Source organism: Oncorhynchus kisutch, unplaced genomic scaffold, assembly GCF_002021735.2.
Source record: "Oncorhynchus kisutch isolate 150728-3 unplaced genomic scaffold, Okis_V2 Okis02a-Okis13b_hom, whole genome shotgun sequence".
NCBI classification, from domain to species: Eukaryota; Metazoa; Chordata; class Actinopteri; order Salmoniformes; family Salmonidae; genus Oncorhynchus; species Oncorhynchus kisutch.
The window spans coordinates 3,183,241-3,201,848 of NW_022261979.1; the positions used below are offsets into that span (position 1 = coordinate 3,183,241).

Consider the following 18,608-nt stretch of genomic DNA (forward strand, 5'->3'; position numbering starts at 1 on the left):
GTCCCTTTATGGCAGATAACGCAGAACAAATGATTGTCAATCTGAGATCGCAGGCATGTTCCCTCAGAATACATGTGCAATCAAAGTATTGCATAGCCTGCAGTTACTGCCCCTGGACGCTTAATCTATCCATCCGTTTGTTGAATCTGGAAAAGTATTTTGGACTCTTCAACCCTCCTGAAGTCGTTTAATTCAAAGCACGTGTCCGTTTGAAGGTGTGCAATTGGCTTGTGAGGCATGTATGGAATTCCCAGATGTCTATGAAATTCAAGGCGTCTCTGGTAGGCCCTGTAGGCTAGTGTGAGGTGGTGGAGTATACAGGCAGCATATATGAAAGTCTCCTATACACAGCTTGTCTTTATGGACACAGTCACTGCAAAATCACAAAAAAAGTTCCAAAACGCAAAATAGAGTTATGTGAAAACTAAAAACCTGAATGCAAAAGATAAACCTAGTCCTTAGCCTACCTATGAACACAACTTGCTTATATGAACATCCAAGCTGTTCCCGTTGACAAGCAAAATAGCTTAATTTGAAGTCAACAAACTCTCTCCAACTCAGAAATGTAATACAACTAAGAGCAAGTATACGTTCCTGTGTTTGAGGAGAGGAGTTGGTAACGGACACGACGCAGAGAGAGGCACCGAATGAAACCTATTCTGAACAGATGTTAGTATTTTACAAAAGTCACGTGAAATGAACAGATGTTGTTGTAGAACAGGGACTCGCCTTGGTTCGAGAGCATTCCTCGACAGAAAGGCTTCGAAATAAGATCGGAGAGAAGCATTAGCGTTCTATTCACAACAAAAAACGACTCAGCACATCGTGTGGGTGATAATAGATTTACCACGGGCCTCACCTGCGATGGAACCTCGGCCTACGTCCCATAGGAAATCTATCAAACTAAAATGGACGGTTCCAACCGCGCAGGAATTTGCTGGAGATGGGGGTAAGATAATATAGCATTTGTTTTATATGTGCTGGGAGAAGGCCTACAGCAATCGACGTCAATGTTGTTAACCAGTATTATGTAAGTTGTTTTGATAATGGCATGATGCAATACCGTATCCCAGTGGTTGTTGGAAAGACGCCAAATAACGTCTGATAGTTATTCAAACGCGCTTATCTATTGAGATTGTGAATATAATATAGGCCAGGCCTGTGTGGAATTGTACTTTGGTACAAAGGGTTAGTCTGAAATGGGCCTTCAATACGACCTGCAGTGAGTTTCCTGCTCTTCGTTGACTGCTAAACCTTAGCCAGTACTCTGCAGAGTTTCTTTTCTTAGAAAATCGGGATGCAAAATGCTACCTCTTTGTTAGAAAATGGGGACGTAAAATGTTCGATGATAAATATGTGGTTTTGAAAAGGACAAGAAAATAAAATCAATCTATCATAAATCAATATAATACAGACTATTGTCTGTGTTGACCAATAACGGAATGTTTTCTATAAGGGTTGAAGTAATTGTGATGTTCCTAATAAGCAAATGATAGGCCTACCGAATGTATCATTTAAATGTAAGAATGAAATAACGTGATTTTAAAAGAAAGATGTGAGATAATCCCACATCCCTGTAGTCTCGGTTTATATCACTGGGTGCCAATAACTGCATCAGAGGATGAGTCTTGAATAACTAACTGCATACATTGGTAACAGTTGTTCATTATCTCCAGAATGCATTCCTTCCTTCGAGGATATATGGCTTTCTGATACTGTCTGTACTATTCTAAATTCAGTTCATTCGTTTCTTAATAAGATTTGGCCCAAAGTAAATTACATAAAATAATATTTTGGCCTAAAATACATTTGATCAAATTGTTATTTATAATTATACACAATTTATTATGATGAATATTATTATTATTATTATTATTATTATTATTATTATATAATTGACACACAAATGGGGCGAGGGGTGCCTGAGTTCTGATATAGCAGGGGACTAGGTCAAGTGGACAGTTTAAAGAATGGCTGTGACATACATGAGAACAGGTGGAGTATAGACCTATTCTACCATGAGAACAGGTGGAGTATAGACCTATTCTACCATGAGAACAGGTGGAGTACAGACCTATTCTACCATGAGAACAGGTGGAGTGTAGACCTATTCTACCATGAGAACAGGTGGAGTACAGACCTATTCTACCATGAGAACAGGTGGAGTGTAGACCTATTCTACCATGACAACAGGTGGAGTACAGACCTATTCTACCATGAGAGCAGGTGGAGTAGAGACCTATTCTACCATGAGAATAGGTGGAGTAGAGACCTATTCTACCATGAGAATAGGTGTAGTATAGACCTATTCTACCATAGGCCGCTTTCCTAATAGCACACAATCCTTTCATATATAGCATAAGCTACTATTCCAATGACGCTATTTTCAATGGCTAAATATGTACACACCCATTATAAATGTTGTGAAACATAGAAATATTCTCAATGGCCAAGTCGTTCCGGGCCGCATCAAAACCTTCGGTGGTGAAGGACAGGACAAGTCGGTCCAGGCCGCATCAAAACCTTCGGTGGTGAAGGACAGGACAAGTCGGTCCAGGCCGCATCAAAACGTTCCGTGGTGAAAGACAGGACAAGTCGGTCCAGGTCGCATCAAAACGTTCCGTGTTGAAGGACAGGACAAGTCGGTCCAGGCCGCAGCAAAACGTTCCGTGGTGAAAGACAGGACAAGTCGGGCCAGGTCGCATCAAAACGTTCCGTGTTGAAGGACAGGACAAGTCGGTCCAGGCCGCAGCAAAATGTTCGGTGTTGAAGGACAGGACAAGTCGGTCCAGGCCGCAGCAAAACGTTCCGTGTTGAAGGACAGGACAGGTCGGTCCAGGCCGCAGCAAAACGTTCCTTGGTGAAGGACAGGACAAGTCAGTCCAGGTCGCATCAAAACGTTCCGTGGTGAAGGCCTACTTGTATTTTTCCTTTCCTTTTCCTTTATGATTGTTATCCCGTTCTGTTGTGAATGTTGTATTATTTGTTTTCTATAATTTTATGAATAGTTAATGCAATAAACATTGCTGTAACATGAAGTGAGTCGGTAGATGCAACTTGATCATAATGAGGCGGCAGGTAGCCTGGTGGTCAGTAGGTCAGTAGTTGGACTAGTAACCGAATGGTTGCAAGAACAAATCCCGGAGCTGACAATGTACAAATCTGTCGTTCTGCCCCTGAACAAGGCAGGTAACCCACTGTTCCTAGGCCGTCATTGAAAATAAGAATTTGTTCTTAACAGACCTGCCTAGTTAAATAAAGGTAAGATTACAAATAATAATATTGACAACCCAGTGGGCACGCCACGTCATTTCAACGTGGACAATTGGGTAATATTTGGTTGAGACGTTGATGAGATTACAACCTTTATTTTCCCACTCAAAAATACACCCAAAAGATGGTTGAATTTCCAATGTGTTGTCACTATGCGTACAAAACGTACAAAATCATTTTAGACCCAAGCCACCCCCTGTACCCGGACTTTGAACTACTCCCCTCTGGGCGCAGGTATAGGGCACCCCTCAGCAGGAAAAACACAACTAGACAGTCATTTGTGGTGTGATATAGGTGTGTGTGATATCCCTCCTAAATATCTCGGGCTAATGTTCCTATCGACACAGTAAGGCCAACAGGCTAGTTTTTAAATATATATATATATATTGGTATGTAACTGTTATGAAAGTTGTATTGTCAATTTTGTTTTGTATTTAAACGCTGCTTTAAACGTGTACATGGCACTGCAACACAGTTTGCCCATGGGGACTATAAAGTCAGTAAGTAAGTACCACGAAATTCCAATCGAAAAACAATGTCAGATGTTTTGGTTTAATTGTCAACCAAATGTCTATGCACTTTAAAACAGTTTTAAAAGCAGAGCAAAATTCAAATGGGAATTCAATTTGAAATATATTTTTTATTTATTCAGCATTAAGGTGTTATCACTGTGTTTAATATATTAGCAGAACCGAATGACCGGGATTGCAGTTGAGATGACATTAAAAGTACATGGCGCAAGTGATCGTTAGAGATTCTGCGCAGATTATTACAGCAATTGTGAAGCTCTAAACAGACCTGCATAGGTCACGCATGCTATCTTCAACATGCACGCGTTATATGATTACACAAGAAGACATGTATAGGTCACGCATGCTATCTTCAACATGCACGCGTTATATGATTACACAAGAAGACATGTATAGGTCACGCATGCTATCTTCAACATGCACGCGTTATATGATTACACAAGAAGACATGTATAGGTCACGCATGCTATCTTCAACATGCACGCGTTATATGATTACACAAGAAGACATGTATAGTTACAGTAGCCTCAATGTGGCCATGGATGTGTTACTCATTTTAATGTTGAATGTTACATTCGTTTGTAAAAATAGCCTTAACTTAATATTACAAATGTAATATTGAATTGTCTTTGGTTGACAATGCAACCAGATATCAACATTTAAAGGAGATGTATCTACTGCTTGGATAGTTCCATCTGAACCACTGGCTTAATCACAGTCTTTCACTTATATTTTTGGTTGAGTTAGAGAGGTGAATCCAACATACAGTGTAATTTGTTAACTTGTGGACAAATGAATATGCAATTTGTTGTATTCCAAAAGTGATATTGATTAGTCTTTGGTTGTCAACACAACCAAATATCAGCATATGAGATATGCACATTCTGCTTGGATAGTTTCATCTGTGCCATTGACTTAGTCTGGCTTTAATTACAGTTGTCTACAATGAATCATTGATATGTTGTATTCATGTCTCCATTTCATCCAAAAATCTAATTTAAAGAATAGGACTAAATCAAAGAAAATCTAACTTTAAATGCACTTTAAAAAGTTTGATTTGATTTAGGCCTATTCTTTAACACAGATGTAGGTTAAAACCCTGGATGGGAGACCAAAGTGTAGCTGTAGATACATACATCAATTCTCCAGTAGGAGGTGCTTCCCAGTGGAGTTAAGTTGAAGATCTGACATTGTTTTAAAGGTACATGTTCAATCCATATTTTATCCAAGGTTTGTCTATGTTGAAGTTTGTTTACCATGATGACATAATCCTGTAGTTCAAATTTCACCCTTAAAACAATAGTTTTAAGTTTGACTTTTTTCAAATCCAATGTATTTTCCACATAGATTCCACATCACAATACCTTCACAAATTACATTGAATTAACCTTGATTCAACCACTTTGTGACCAGTGGGGAACTTCAATTTCCACTATACCCTCGCTGATTATTCAGCAATAATATGTAAAGTGATAATATGATTGAAAAATATAATTGATTGACGAATGTAACAATTTAGATTGAATGGAAATATCTGACAGAATACATTGCAATGACGAATAGACTATGGATATATTGCAGGGCAATGGACTTGACGATCTTTTGTTTGTTGGATTTACACACTTTGGGCCACATGTGCAGACTGCAGAGCTGAGACCTAGTGGCATCCCAATAAGAAACAGGTGCAGACTGCAGAGCTAAGACCTAGTGGCATCCCAATAAGAAACAGGTGCAGACTGCAGAGCTGAGACCTAGTGGCATCCCAATAAGAAACAGGTGCAGACTGCAGAGCTAAGACCTAGTGGCATCCCAATAAGAAACAGGTGCAGACTGCAGAGCTAAGACCTAGTGGCATCCCAATAAGAAACAGGTGCAGACTGCAGAGCTGAGACCTAGTGGCATCCCAATAAGAAACAGGTGCAGACTGCAGAGCTAAGACCTAGTGGCATCCCAATAAGAAACAGGTGCTGACTGCAGAGCTGAGACCTACTGGCATCCCAATAAGAAACAGGTGCAGACTGCAGAGCTATAAGACCTAGTGGCATCCTGATAAGAAACAGGTGCAGACTGCAGAGCTAAGACCTAGTGGCATCCCAATAAGAAACAGGTGCAGACTACAGAGCTATAAGAGCTACTGGCATCCCAATAAGAAACAGGTGCCGACTGCAGAGCTGAGACCTAGTGGCATCCCAATAAGAAACAGGTGCAGACTGCAGAGCTGAGACCTAGTGGCATCCCAATAAGAAACAGGTGCAGACTGCAGAGCTGAGACCTAGTGGCATCCCAATAAGAAACAGGTGCAGACTGCAGAGCTGAGACCTAGTGGCATCCCAATAAGAAACAGGTACAGACTGCAGAGCTGAGACCTAGTGGCATCCCAATAAGAAACAGGTGCAGACTGCAAAGCTGAGACCTAGTGGCATCCCAATAAGAAACAGGTACAGACTGCAGAGCTGAGACCTAGTGGCATCCCAATAAGAAACAGGTGCAGACTGCAGAGCTGAGACCTAGTGGCATCCCAATAAGAAACAGGTGCAGACTGCAGAGCTGAGACCTAGTGGCATCCCAATAAGAAACAGGTACAGACTGCAGAGCTGAGACCTAGTGGCATCCCAATAAGAAACAGGTGCAGACTGCAGAGCTGAGACCTAGTGGCATCCCAATAAGGAACAGGTGCAGACTGCAGAGCTGAGACCTAGTGGCATCCCAATAAGAAACAGGTACAGACTGCAGAGCTGAGACCTAGTGGCATCCCAATAAGAAACAGGTGCAGACTGCAGAGCTGAGACCTAGTGGCATCCCAATAAGAAACAGGTACAGACTGCAGAGCTGAGACCTAGTGGCATCCCAATAAGAAACAGGTGAAGACTGCAGAGCTGAGACCTAGTGGCATCCCAATAAGAAACAGGTACAGACTGCAGAGCTGAGACCTAGTGGCATCCCAATAAGGAACAGGTACAGACTGCAGAGCTGAGACCTAGTGGCATCCCAATAAGAAACAGGTGCAGACTGCAGAGCTGAGACCTAGTGGCATCCCAATAAGAAACAGGTACAGACTGCAGAGCTGAGACCTAGTGGCATCCCAATAAGAAACAGGTGCAGACTGCAAAGCTGAGACCTAGTGGCATCCCAATAAGAAACAGGTACAGACTGCAGAGCTGAGACCTAGTGGCATCCCAATAAGAAACAGGTGCAGACTGCAGAGCTGAGACCTAGTGGCATCCCAATAAGAAACAGGTGCAGACTGCAGAGCTGAGACCTAGTGGCATCCCAATAAGAAACAGGTACAGACTGCAGAGCTGAGACCTAGTGGCATCCCAATAAGAAACAGGTGCAGACTGCAGAGCTGAGACCCAGTGGCATCCCAATAAGGAACAGGTGCAGACTGCAGAGCTGAGACCTAGTGGCATCCCAATAAGAAACAGGTGCAGACTGCAGAGCTGAGACCTAGTGGCATCCCAATAAGAAACAGGTACAGACTGCAGAGCTGAGACCTAGTGGCATCCCAATAAGAAACAGGTGCAGACTGCAGAGCTGAGACCTAGTGGCATCCCAATAAGAAACAGGTACAGACTGCAGAGCTGAGACCTAGTGGCATCCCAATAAGAAACAGGTGAAGACTGCAGAGCTGAGACCTAGTGGCATCCCAATAAGAAACAGGTACAGACTGCAGAGCTGAGACCTAGTGGCATCCCAATAAGAAACAGGTGAAGACTGCAGAGCTGAGACCTAGTGGCATCCCAATAAGAAACAGGTACAGACTGCAGAGCTGAGACCTAGTGGCATCCCAATAAGAAACAGGTGCAGACTGCAGAGCTGAGACCTAGTGGCATCCCAATAAGGAACAGGTACAGACTGCAGAGCTGAGACCTAGTGGCATCCCAATAAGAAACAGGTGCAGACTGCAGAGCTGAGACCTAGTGGCATCCCAATAAGAAACAGGTGCAGACTGCAAAGCTGAGACCTAGTGGCATCCCAATAAGAAACAGGTACAGACTGCAGAGCTGAGACCTAGTGGCATCCGAATAAGAAACAGGTGCAGACTGCAGAGCTGAGACCTAGTGGCATCCCAATAAGAAACAGGTGCAGACTGCAGAGCTGAGACCTAGTGGCATCCCAATAAGAAACAGGTACAGACTGCAGAGCTGAGACCTAGTGGCATCCCAATAAGAAACAGGTGCAGACTGCAGAGCTGAGACCTAGTGGCATCCCAATAAGGAACAGGTGCAGACTGCAGAGCTGAGACCTAGTGGCATCCCAATAAGAAACAGGTGCAGACTGCAGAGCTGAGACCTAGTGGCATCCCAATAAGAAACAGGTACAGACTGCAGAGCTGAGACCTAGTGGCATCCCAATAAGAAACAGGTGCAGACTGCAGAGCTGAGACCTAGTGGCATCCCAATAAGAAACAGGTGCAGACTGCAGAGCTGAGACCTAGTGGCATCCCAATAAGAAACAGGTACAGACTGCAGAGCTGAGACCTAGTGGCATCCCAATAAGAAACAGGTGCAGACTGCAAAGCTGAGACCTAGTGGCATCCCAATAAGAAACAGGTACAGACTGCAGAGCTGAGACCTAGTGGCATCCCAATAAGAAACAGGTGCAGACTGCAGAGCTGAGACCTAGTGGCATCCCAATAAGAAACAGGTGCAGACTGCAGAGCTGAGACCTAGTGGCATCCCAATAAGAAACAGGTACAGACTGCAGAGCTGAGACCTAGTGGCATCCCAATAAGAAACAGGTGCAGACTGCAGAGCTGAGACCCAGTGGCATCCCAATAAGGAACAGGTGCAGACTGCAGAGCTGAGACCTAGTGGCATCCCAATAAGAAACAGGTGCAGACTGCAGAGCTGAGACCTAGTGGCATCCCAATAAGAAACAGGTACAGACTGCAGAGCTGAGACCTAGTGGCATCCCAATAAGAAACAGGTGCAGACTGCAGAGCTGAGACCTAGTGGCATCCCAATAAGAAACAGGTACAGACTGCAGAGCTGAGACCTAGTGGCATCCCAATAAGAAACAGGTGCAGACTGCAGAGCTGAGACCTAGTGGCATCCCAATAAGAAACAGGTACAGACTGCAGAGCTGAGACCTAGTGGCATCCCAATAAGAAACAGGTGCAGACTGCAAAGCTGAGACCTAGTGGCATCCCAATAAGAAACAGGTACAGACTGCAGAGCTGAGACCTAGTGGCATCCGAATAAGAAACAGGTGCAGACTGCAGAGCTGAGACCTAGTGGCATCCCAATAAGAAACAGGTGCAGACTGCAGAGCTGAGACCTAGTGGCATCCCAATAAGAAACAGGTACAGACTGCAGAGCTGAGACCTAGTGGCATCCCAATAAGAAACAGGTGCAGACTGCAGAGCTGAGACCTAGTGGCATCCCAATAAGGAACAGGTGCAGACTGCAGAGCTGAGACCTAGTGGCATCCCAATAAGAAACAGGTGCAGACTGCAGAGCTGAGACCCAGTGGCATCCCAATAAGAAACAGGTACAGACTGCAGAGCTGAGACCTAGTGGCATCCCAATAAGAAACAGGTGCAGACTGCAGAGCTGAGACCTAGTGGCATCCCAATAAGAAACAGGTACAGACTGCAGAGCTGAGACCTAGTGGCATCCCAATAAGAAACAGGTGAAGACTGCAGAGCTGAGACCTAGTGGCATCCCAATAAGAAACAGGTACAGACTGCAGAGCTGAGACCTAGTGGCATCCCAATAAGAAACAGGTACAGACTGCAAAGCACTCCAACTATGTGAGGATTCAACAAAGGACCGGTGCAGACCAGGGCTGGAGATAAGATACAGTATTTCAATCCAGACAAGGCTTTGGTAGACAGGAGACCAACACACACACACACACACACACACACACACACACACACACACACACACACACACACACACACACACACACACACACACACACACACACACACACACACACACACACACACACACACACACACACACACACACACACACACACACACACACACACACACACTGAGGTTGTAAGTCTGTTGATTGTTTGAATACTGAAAATCTATGAATAATTAATTAACGAAACCCCTCATATTCAGTACAGATGTGCTGCTCTACAAGATAAATATCTAAAATTGCAACAATTAATTTGGTGTTGTCCACATATAGTTGCTATACACCAGCTTACATTGACATATCCTCCAGTGTCAGAGAGATCACCTCAGGGTCTCTGAAAAAGAAAGGACCAGTCTCATTGGTTCCTGCACTCTTAGCTGTATATTATGGAAGGTAAGACAGAGACACAAAGCTATGATTATTATTACAGACAAAGTGAGACTCATCCAACAGAAATGAAGAGTAAGGCCCCTGGTTGCATCCCAAATGGTACCCTATTGCCTATATAGTGCATCGTTTTTATCTATGGACCCTGGTCAAAAGTATTGCACTATATAGGGAATAGAGGGCCATTTGAGACTCCCACCATCTCCCCTGTAGCTCTGTACTGTTCTAGAAGGTAAGGGGAGGGCTTGTTGAATCTGTTTAGCTTTGCTGTTGTAGGAACAGTGTGGATGCGTGCCAAATGTCTCCCTATTGCCTGTATAGTGTATTATTTTTGACCTGGTTAAAAGTAGTGCACTATATAGGGAATAGTGTTCCATTTGAGTCACAACCTCTAGCTGCCTTGTGCTTTACAATGAAAAACCTTGAGAGCTGTGTGGAAAGGCAAGATGTCTATGAGGTTTACTAAGTGGAAGAAGCTCTGACATGGCATGAGTTGTTTCTGTATTTATTCACTTACTTACATGCATTTACCAGGTAAGGTGTTTGAAAACATGTAGTTACAACAACAACTTGGGGAGGAGGATAGGACAGGGATTGAATGAGCCCATTGGAAGCTGGGAATGAGTAGAGGTGCACATCCACAATGCACTAAATGTACGATTTCAGCACTGAGACTAAAGCCTATATCTTTATTGTGTCATTCAACTGGAGAATGTTTGAAAGTAGTAGTCATTTTGATAAGCAGGCGTATTCATGAAAGCAGTGCTGGACAATACGACAGATGGGGATGACTGAACCTTTCCATTCCCGAAGAGATGGACAAAGTATTGCCTGACTGGATGACCAATGAAAAATCTATTCTGTCTTTTCCTCCAAGGCCTTTTCATGTTTGATTTACAGATCTCAGATCATTGTTTCAGTATAACTGAAACCATATTGAGTCAGTTCCAAATGGCCCCCTATTCCCACATACTGTAGTGCACTACTTTTCACCAGGGCTCATAGGGCTCTTGTCAAAAGTAGTGCACTATGTAGGGAATAGGGTGTAATTATTTGACCCATATCATGGGGCGGCAGGGTAGCCTAGTGGTTAGAGCGTTGGACTAGTAACCGGAAGGTTGTCAGTTCAAACCCCCGAGCTGACAAGGTACAAATCTGTCGTTCTGCCCCTGAACAGGCAGTTAACCCACTGTTCCCAGGCCGTCATTGAAAATAAGAATGTGTTCTTAACTGACTTGCCTGGTTAAATAAAGGTAAAATTTAAAAAAAATTAAATGTCAGCCTTGGAGGAAAGCTTGTTTTCATTAAGATTTCCCTTGGATTTGTGAATCGATGTATAGCTGGAGAGAGAGAGCTGCTTTTCTCTCAGGTGGGTTGGTGAGAGAGTTCATCAGAAGAGGATCATGGTGCTCTCCCAGAAGCTTGGCTGGTGCCTAATTGTGAATTCAGACAAACAAAAGGTGTGATGGGTTCGCACTCAAATCCATGTCGCATGAAGCTTTTTTTCACTGCATCAGGAATAGCGTACACAGACGTTTTGGCTTTGCAGCCTTCATCAGTGTGAACAGAGAAAATGAAACAGACCAGTTAGGCTTGCCTTTTTATAAGTCACATGTCCTTACAATACAATCAAAGAATACAGACATTTTTAGAGAAATGTTCCAGACATAGATGATCAAATTAGGCTTTTTGAGGAAAAGTCAACATAGGTCTGAAATAACCAATACAATCTAATTTGGCAGTCGATGTATAAAGTTATGGTAAATTAAATACCTTCTTGCTACACTTTGCATTGTTTAGTTTAATGAGCTATGTTGAGAGAGAATTGACTGAAGCAAGATTTGCATACTTAATTTGCTGGTCAGAGGAAAGGCCAATTCATTTGGCCCCTCAATTGAATTGGCCTTTCCTCTGACCAGCAAATTAAGTATGCAAATCTTGCTTTAGTCAATCTGAAGGCACACAGTATGTTTGAGTTGGCAAATGACAGATTCCAGCACAACAATTCACCAAGAATAAAACGTCTGAATCAAATCACAACAGGTCAGTGTTTCATCACAGTGAATGGTACATAGGTAATCCAAAGTGACTGAGTAATTGAAACGTGGCATCAGATTGCGTCCAGAGCCCTGCGTTCTCCCTTCATAGCTGCCCAGAGAACAGGCTAAATGACTGGTTCACCACTGCACCTTGTGTTTACGCTAGCTGTGTGCGCCGTGTGCCACCCAGGCTGCAGACAAGACACGGATCAGGGTGCTTTCTGGGGAATACACAATGATGTCACAGACAGGAAATGGCTGGGAATGACTTGGCACCTTGAGGTAGCTGGCTCGCCCCCCATTGGCTCAGAGGCCACCCTGGAATAATAAACAAGCAATCAGGAGGCAGCACGAGAGTACACAAAGGCACTGCAGACGTTCATGGATGATAAAGGCTGATTTTTCATTTGAGGGGGATGATTATTTGTGTTCTCCGGTAAATACAGGGCCCCTCATAGGAGGCGTAAACACACATATGAAGGGAAAAGCGGTTTCGGCCCCAAACACAATGATTTAAAATGTTCTTGTTTATGTCCAACCATGATTAATATAGGCTGCTATATATTTAACCAGAGTTACAGTTTTGAGAGCGTAGCAGAAATCAGATTTTCTGAGGAAGCAGAGAGAAACACCTCCTTGGTAAATGTGAACTGTTTGGCTCTTAAAACTGTTTCAGTCTTTTGGCTGTGTTATCATACCACCTTCACATCCAGCCAGGCTCCGCACAACGCCGCTAGTCCTACAACACATGTGGCGATGGTTTGAGTCATGTTTCCAATGCATTTGTAGTCAAATCAGATCATGTCAAAGGGATTCTGTGCACTATATTTTAAGAATTTAAAGGAAGTTACTTTAGGGAAAGGGAAAGGGGGACACCTAGTCAGTTGTACAACTGAATGCCTTCAACTGAAATGTATCTTCCACATTTAACCCAACCCCTCTGAATCAGAGAGGTGCCGGGGGCTGCCTTAATCGACATCCACGTCTTCGGCACCCGGGGAACAGTGGGTTAACTGCCTTGCTCAGTGGCAGAACAACAGATTTTTACCTTTAACATGGGCCTGGGATGTATCTTACTGAACAAGTGCCTCAGTGTCGGCCAGGAGAATGTCAAATGGGGTGTCTACCGTACAGTAATATTAGTTTGTTAATGAGGTAGTTTCAACCGTACAGTAATATTAGTTTGTTAGTGAGGTAGTTTTTAACATACAGTAGTATTAGTTTGTTAGTGAGGTAGTTTCAACCGTACAGTAATATTAGTTTGTTAGTGAGGTAGTTTTTAACATACAGTAGTATTAGTTTGTTAATGAGGTAGTTTCAACCGTACAGTAATATTAGTTTGTTAGTGAGGTAGTTTTTAACGTACAGTAGTATTAGTTTGTTAATGAGGTAGTTTCAATTGTACAGTGATATTAGTTTGTTAGTGAGGTAGTTTCAACCGTACAGTAATATCAGTTTGTTAGCGAGGTAGTTTCTACTATACAGTAGTAATCGTTTGTTAGTGAGGTAGTTTCAATCGTACAGTAATATTAGTTTGTTAGTGAGGTAGTTTTTATCGTATAGTAATATTAGTTTGTTAGTGAGGTAGTTTTAATCATATAGTAATATTAGTTTGTTAGTGAGGTAGTTTTTATCGTATAGTAATATTAGTTTGTTAGTGAGGTAGTTTTTATCGTATAGTAATATTAGTTTCCTGGCCACCTCTCTTCCTGTCCTGCTATAGCCCTGTCCTGGCCCCCTCTCTTCCTGTCCTGGTTTAGCCCGGCCCTGTCCTGGCCTGAGGGTAATTAGCTAGTGTAATGACAGCGGCCATGGCCCCCCTATCCCTTAGGTTCCGCTCTCTCTCTCTTTCTCTCCCCGGGTGCTAATCCCCCTGCCTTCATTAACCTGCCGGCCCAACGTCCCCCACAACACAGCACATAGTGATACTCATGTCACCCTGATAACTGATGTGTTGTTACAGCATTACAATGATCTCCTTCTTCCGTCCTCCTAACATGTCAGGGAACTTTAATTGCGAGCTAATTTGGAACCAATCTCAACAAATGGGGGAGTATTAGAGGAAGCAGAGAAAATTGAGGCAGGCATGAGCTGAGCTGCGGCATCTAGATCTTATGCAGAGGCTTGTTTCAGAGTTATAAACGCAAGGACGTTGTTTGAGTGATGATGGAAAATAGTCAATGGTATGTTTATTATTTTATTTATTTAACCAGGCAAGTCAGTTAAGATAAAACTATTATTTATAAAGACGGCCTACCCCGGCCAAACCCGGATGATGCTGGGCCAATTGTGCGCCGCTCTATAGGACTCCCAATAACAGGCAGTTGTGATACAGGAAGAAGCCACTGCTCCAAAACCGCCATAAAAAGCCAGACTATGGTTTGCAACTGCACATGGGGACAAAGATCATACTTTTTGGAGAAATGTCCTCTGGTCTGATGAAACAAAAATAGAACTGTTTGGCCATAATGACCATCGTTATGTTTGGAGGAAAAAGGGGGAGGCTTGCAAGCCGAAGAACACCATCCCAACCGTGAAGCACGGGGGTGGCAGCATCATGTTGTGGGGGTGCTTTACTGCAGGAGGGACTGGTGCACTTCACAAAATAGATGGCATCATGAGGTAGGAAAATTATGTGGATATATTGAAGCAATATCTCAAGACATCGGTCAGGAAGTTAAAGCTTGGTCACAAATGGGTCTTCCAAATGGACAATGACCCCAAGCATACTTCCAAAGTTGTGGAAAATGACTTAACGACAACAAAGTCAAGGTATTGGAGTGGCCACAAAGCCCTGACCTCAATCCCATAGAAATTTGTGGGCAGAACTGAAAAAGCATGTGTGAGCAAGGAGGCCAACAAACCAGATTTCTTTTAACCTTTATTTTACTAGGCAAGTCAGTTAAGAACAAATTCTTATTTTCAATGACAGCCTAAGAACAGTGGGTTAACTGCCTGTTCAGGGGCAAAACAACAGATTTGTACCTTGTCAGCTCGGGGATTCGAACTTGCAACCTTTTGGTTACTAGTTCAACCCTCTAAACACTAGGCTACCCTGTCAGGAGGAATGGACCAAAATTGTGGTTGTATTGTGCTACCAAATACTAACTGAGTGTATGTGTAACGGATGTGAAATGGCTAGCTAGTTAGCGGTGTTCGTGCTAAATAGTGTTGCAATCGGTGACGTCACTTGCTCTGAGACCTTGAAGTAGTAGTTCCCCTTGCTCTGCAAGGGCCACGGCTTTTGTGGAGCGATGGGTAACGATGCTTCGTGGGTGACTGTTGATGATGTGTGCAGAGGGTCCCTGGTTCGCGCCCGGGTATGGGCGAGGGGACGTTATACTGTTACATATGTAAACTTCTGACCCACTGGGAATGTGATGAAAGAAATAAAAGCTGAAATAAATAATTCTCTCTACTATTATTCTGACATTTCACATTCTTAAAATAAAGTGGTGATCTTAACTGACCTAAGACAGGGAATTTTTACTAGGATTAAATGTCAGGAATTGTGAAAAATTGAGTTTAAATGTATTTGGCTAAGTTGTTTGTAAACTTCCGACTTAAGCTGTGTATGTATGTATGTATGTACGTACGTACATGTGTGTGAATATGATGCAATATTTAGGAATTGATACCCGCAAAAAAATATATTGGGTGATTGGAAGTGTCTTCGGGTGTAGTTCTTACCATTATTTTTGGGAGGACGTTTTATCTTTTGTTCTTTGTTTTGAGTGGTTGTTAGGGCGACAAGCCAGGCTTTAGTGTTCTAGTATCTATGAGTCACCAGCATCTCTGTCCTCATTTCCCAGCAGGGGCGTTTGTGAAGCAGGTCGTCAACAGGCTGACTCATCACATATGGCCCCAGAACCGTGTCCCTCTGCCAAGATGACACTGCACAGGATATAGTCCACATCATCAGCCACCTGGTCAGGTGACCCTGATAACAACAACAACAACAACAAGGAACAAACAAAAGTTGATTGGATGGTGTAAGAGATGATCCTGACTGCAAGTTTCCATTGTGGTCCAACTGAATCTACCAATGGATATCCTGGTGTATCTGCTTCTGGACTGAACAGGGCTGGAGAGGACCACAGTTCCTCTCAACAAATAGGCCCACATCAATGAACTTCTCCAGATGAGACCGTGTGGAATACTGATGTGATACTCATACATGCAAAATGCTACTACAGGATAGAATAGCATGGAGAACTTTATGACACAAACAACAGTCATACTGAAGCTAACATGGACAAGTTTGCAATGATGCAATATTTAGGAATTGATACCCACAAAATAGTGGGTGGATGATCACTAGTTACAATAGGGAAATTGCACACACTTTCTTTTTAGGATTATATTTATAGATGTTATGTATTTTTTTGATTATAAATACCCATTTTTGCTTTTATTTCATTTATTGAGAGAACATGTATGTTGGCACATTTTATTGCGAATGTTAATATTTGGTGCTTGATGAGAAGTTATCTTCAAAAAGTTTTGTAACAAGATTTGGTTTTACGATATTAAAGAGATGGAAGGCTGTTTTAACTACTGAACTATGTACGATGACCCGACTGTATCTAACTGTATCATCTATATTAGATTGAACTGTTTGTGAAACTAATCCAGGGGGTCACAGAAGTTGAGAGTTGAAAGTGTTCAGTCTCGTTAAACAACCCAAAACCTCTTAGACATAATACCACAGTGTCATGTGTCTGTACCCTGATCCCTGCAGGAAACCCATCTGCCTCTCAAATGGCACCCTATTCCCTATATAGTGCACTACATGCATATTCCCTATGTAGTGGCCCATAGGGTTCTGGTCAAAATAGTGCACTATATAGGGAATAGGGTGCCATTTAGGACGCTGACCCGTTCCGAGGACCCTGGTATCTCCCTGCTTTAACGATGCAGGACAACGTAAAGTTTGACTTATCTCCCTCCCCAATCACCGTGTCACCAGGGTGCTGGCTCCGTCCTGCTGGAGGGAACAGCCTTGCTGTTTGTGACCTTAGTGATAAATCAAGTTCAAAGCAGAGGGTTGCACGCTGACAGATATCACCTTACACCCTGACAGATATCACCTTACACCCTGACAGATATCACCTTACACCCTGACAGATATCACCTTATACCCAGGCCCAGTTCACTTGTCTTATTATTACATGTTGGCTGTTTGCGTTTGCTAGTCTCATACCTGTCATGGATAGCGTTCATTATTCAAATGTGTTGAGGCAACATCACACATAGAACCCCCCCACCCCATCTACCACCATTCCAGTAAATGACTGAAATCAGATTAGAGTAATGTCATATGAAACACTAACCAACAAGAGTTTGTCTGCATCCCAAATGGAAACCCATTTCCTTTATAGTGCACTACTTTTGACCAGAACCCAATGGGTCCTAGGCCCTTGGTCTAAAGTAATGCATTATATAGGGAATAGGGTGCCATTTGGGAAACAGACTTAGATTCCTGAGGAGTGAGTCCACGTGACATGAAGCCACACTTGGATAAACAGTTTCACCCTTCCCTTATTAATTCTGCTGACCTTGGTGTCACCGTGGATGAATGTTTTATGAAGGTCTGGAGCTCCAACGAAGGCTAGAGGAGTAGCAATAAGATCTATTAAACGTTCTGGTACTGTAGGACTGAAATAATAGCTGTTTTACACATTACACTGTACACTATCAGTGTACAGTGTAAATATTCAGTTTGCGGAATATTTAAATAAAACCTGGAATAACATTTTAAAAAGGCTACCTATAATTAAATTGTAACCCAAACAATATTTTGCTTCTATGTGGTTAATGGCGTGTGTATGTAGATTGTGTATTGTCTCCCATATGAATCTTCTATGTGGTTAATGGCGTGTGTATGTAGATTGTGTATTGTCTCCCATATGAATCTTCTATGTGGTTAATGGCGTGTGTATGTAGATTGTGTATTGTCTCCCATATGAATCTTCTATGTGGTTAATGGCGTGGGTATGTAGATTGTGTATTGTCTCCCATATGAATCTTCTATGTGGTTAATGGCGTGTGTATGTAGATTGTGTATTGTCTCCCATATGAATCTTCTATGTGGTTAATGGCGTGGGTATGTAGATTGTGTATTGTCTCCCATATGAATCTTCTATGTGGTTAATGGCGTGGGTATGTAGATTGTGTATTGTCTCCCATATGAATCTTCTATGTGGTTAATGGCGTGTGTATGTAGATTGTGTATTGTCTCCCATATGAATCTTCTATGTGGTTAATGGCGTGTGTATGTAGATTGTGTATTGTCTCCCATATGAATCTTCTATGTGGTTAATGGCGTGTGTATGTAGATTGTGTATTGTCTCCCATATGAATCTTCTATGTGGTTAATGGCGTGGGTATGTAGATTGTGTATTGTCTCCCATATGAATCTTCTATGTGGTTAATGGCGTGTGTATGTAGATTGTGTATTGTCTCCCATATGAATCTTCTATGTGGTTAATGGCGTGGGT

At 42.8% G+C, this 18,608-nt stretch overlaps 1 long non-coding RNA gene across 1 annotated transcript; it reads left to right on the forward strand.

The window, feature by feature from the left end:
- The first annotated feature begins 617 nt into the window (after window positions 1–617).
- LOC116359242 (uncharacterized) lies at window positions 618–17,904 on the forward strand. The gene is made up of 2 exons (XR_004206620.1): window positions 618–949; window positions 15,921–17,904. It is a non-coding gene; the product is annotated as an uncharacterized LOC116359242 (long non-coding RNA).
- The last annotated feature ends 704 nt before the right edge of the window (window positions 17,905–18,608 follow it).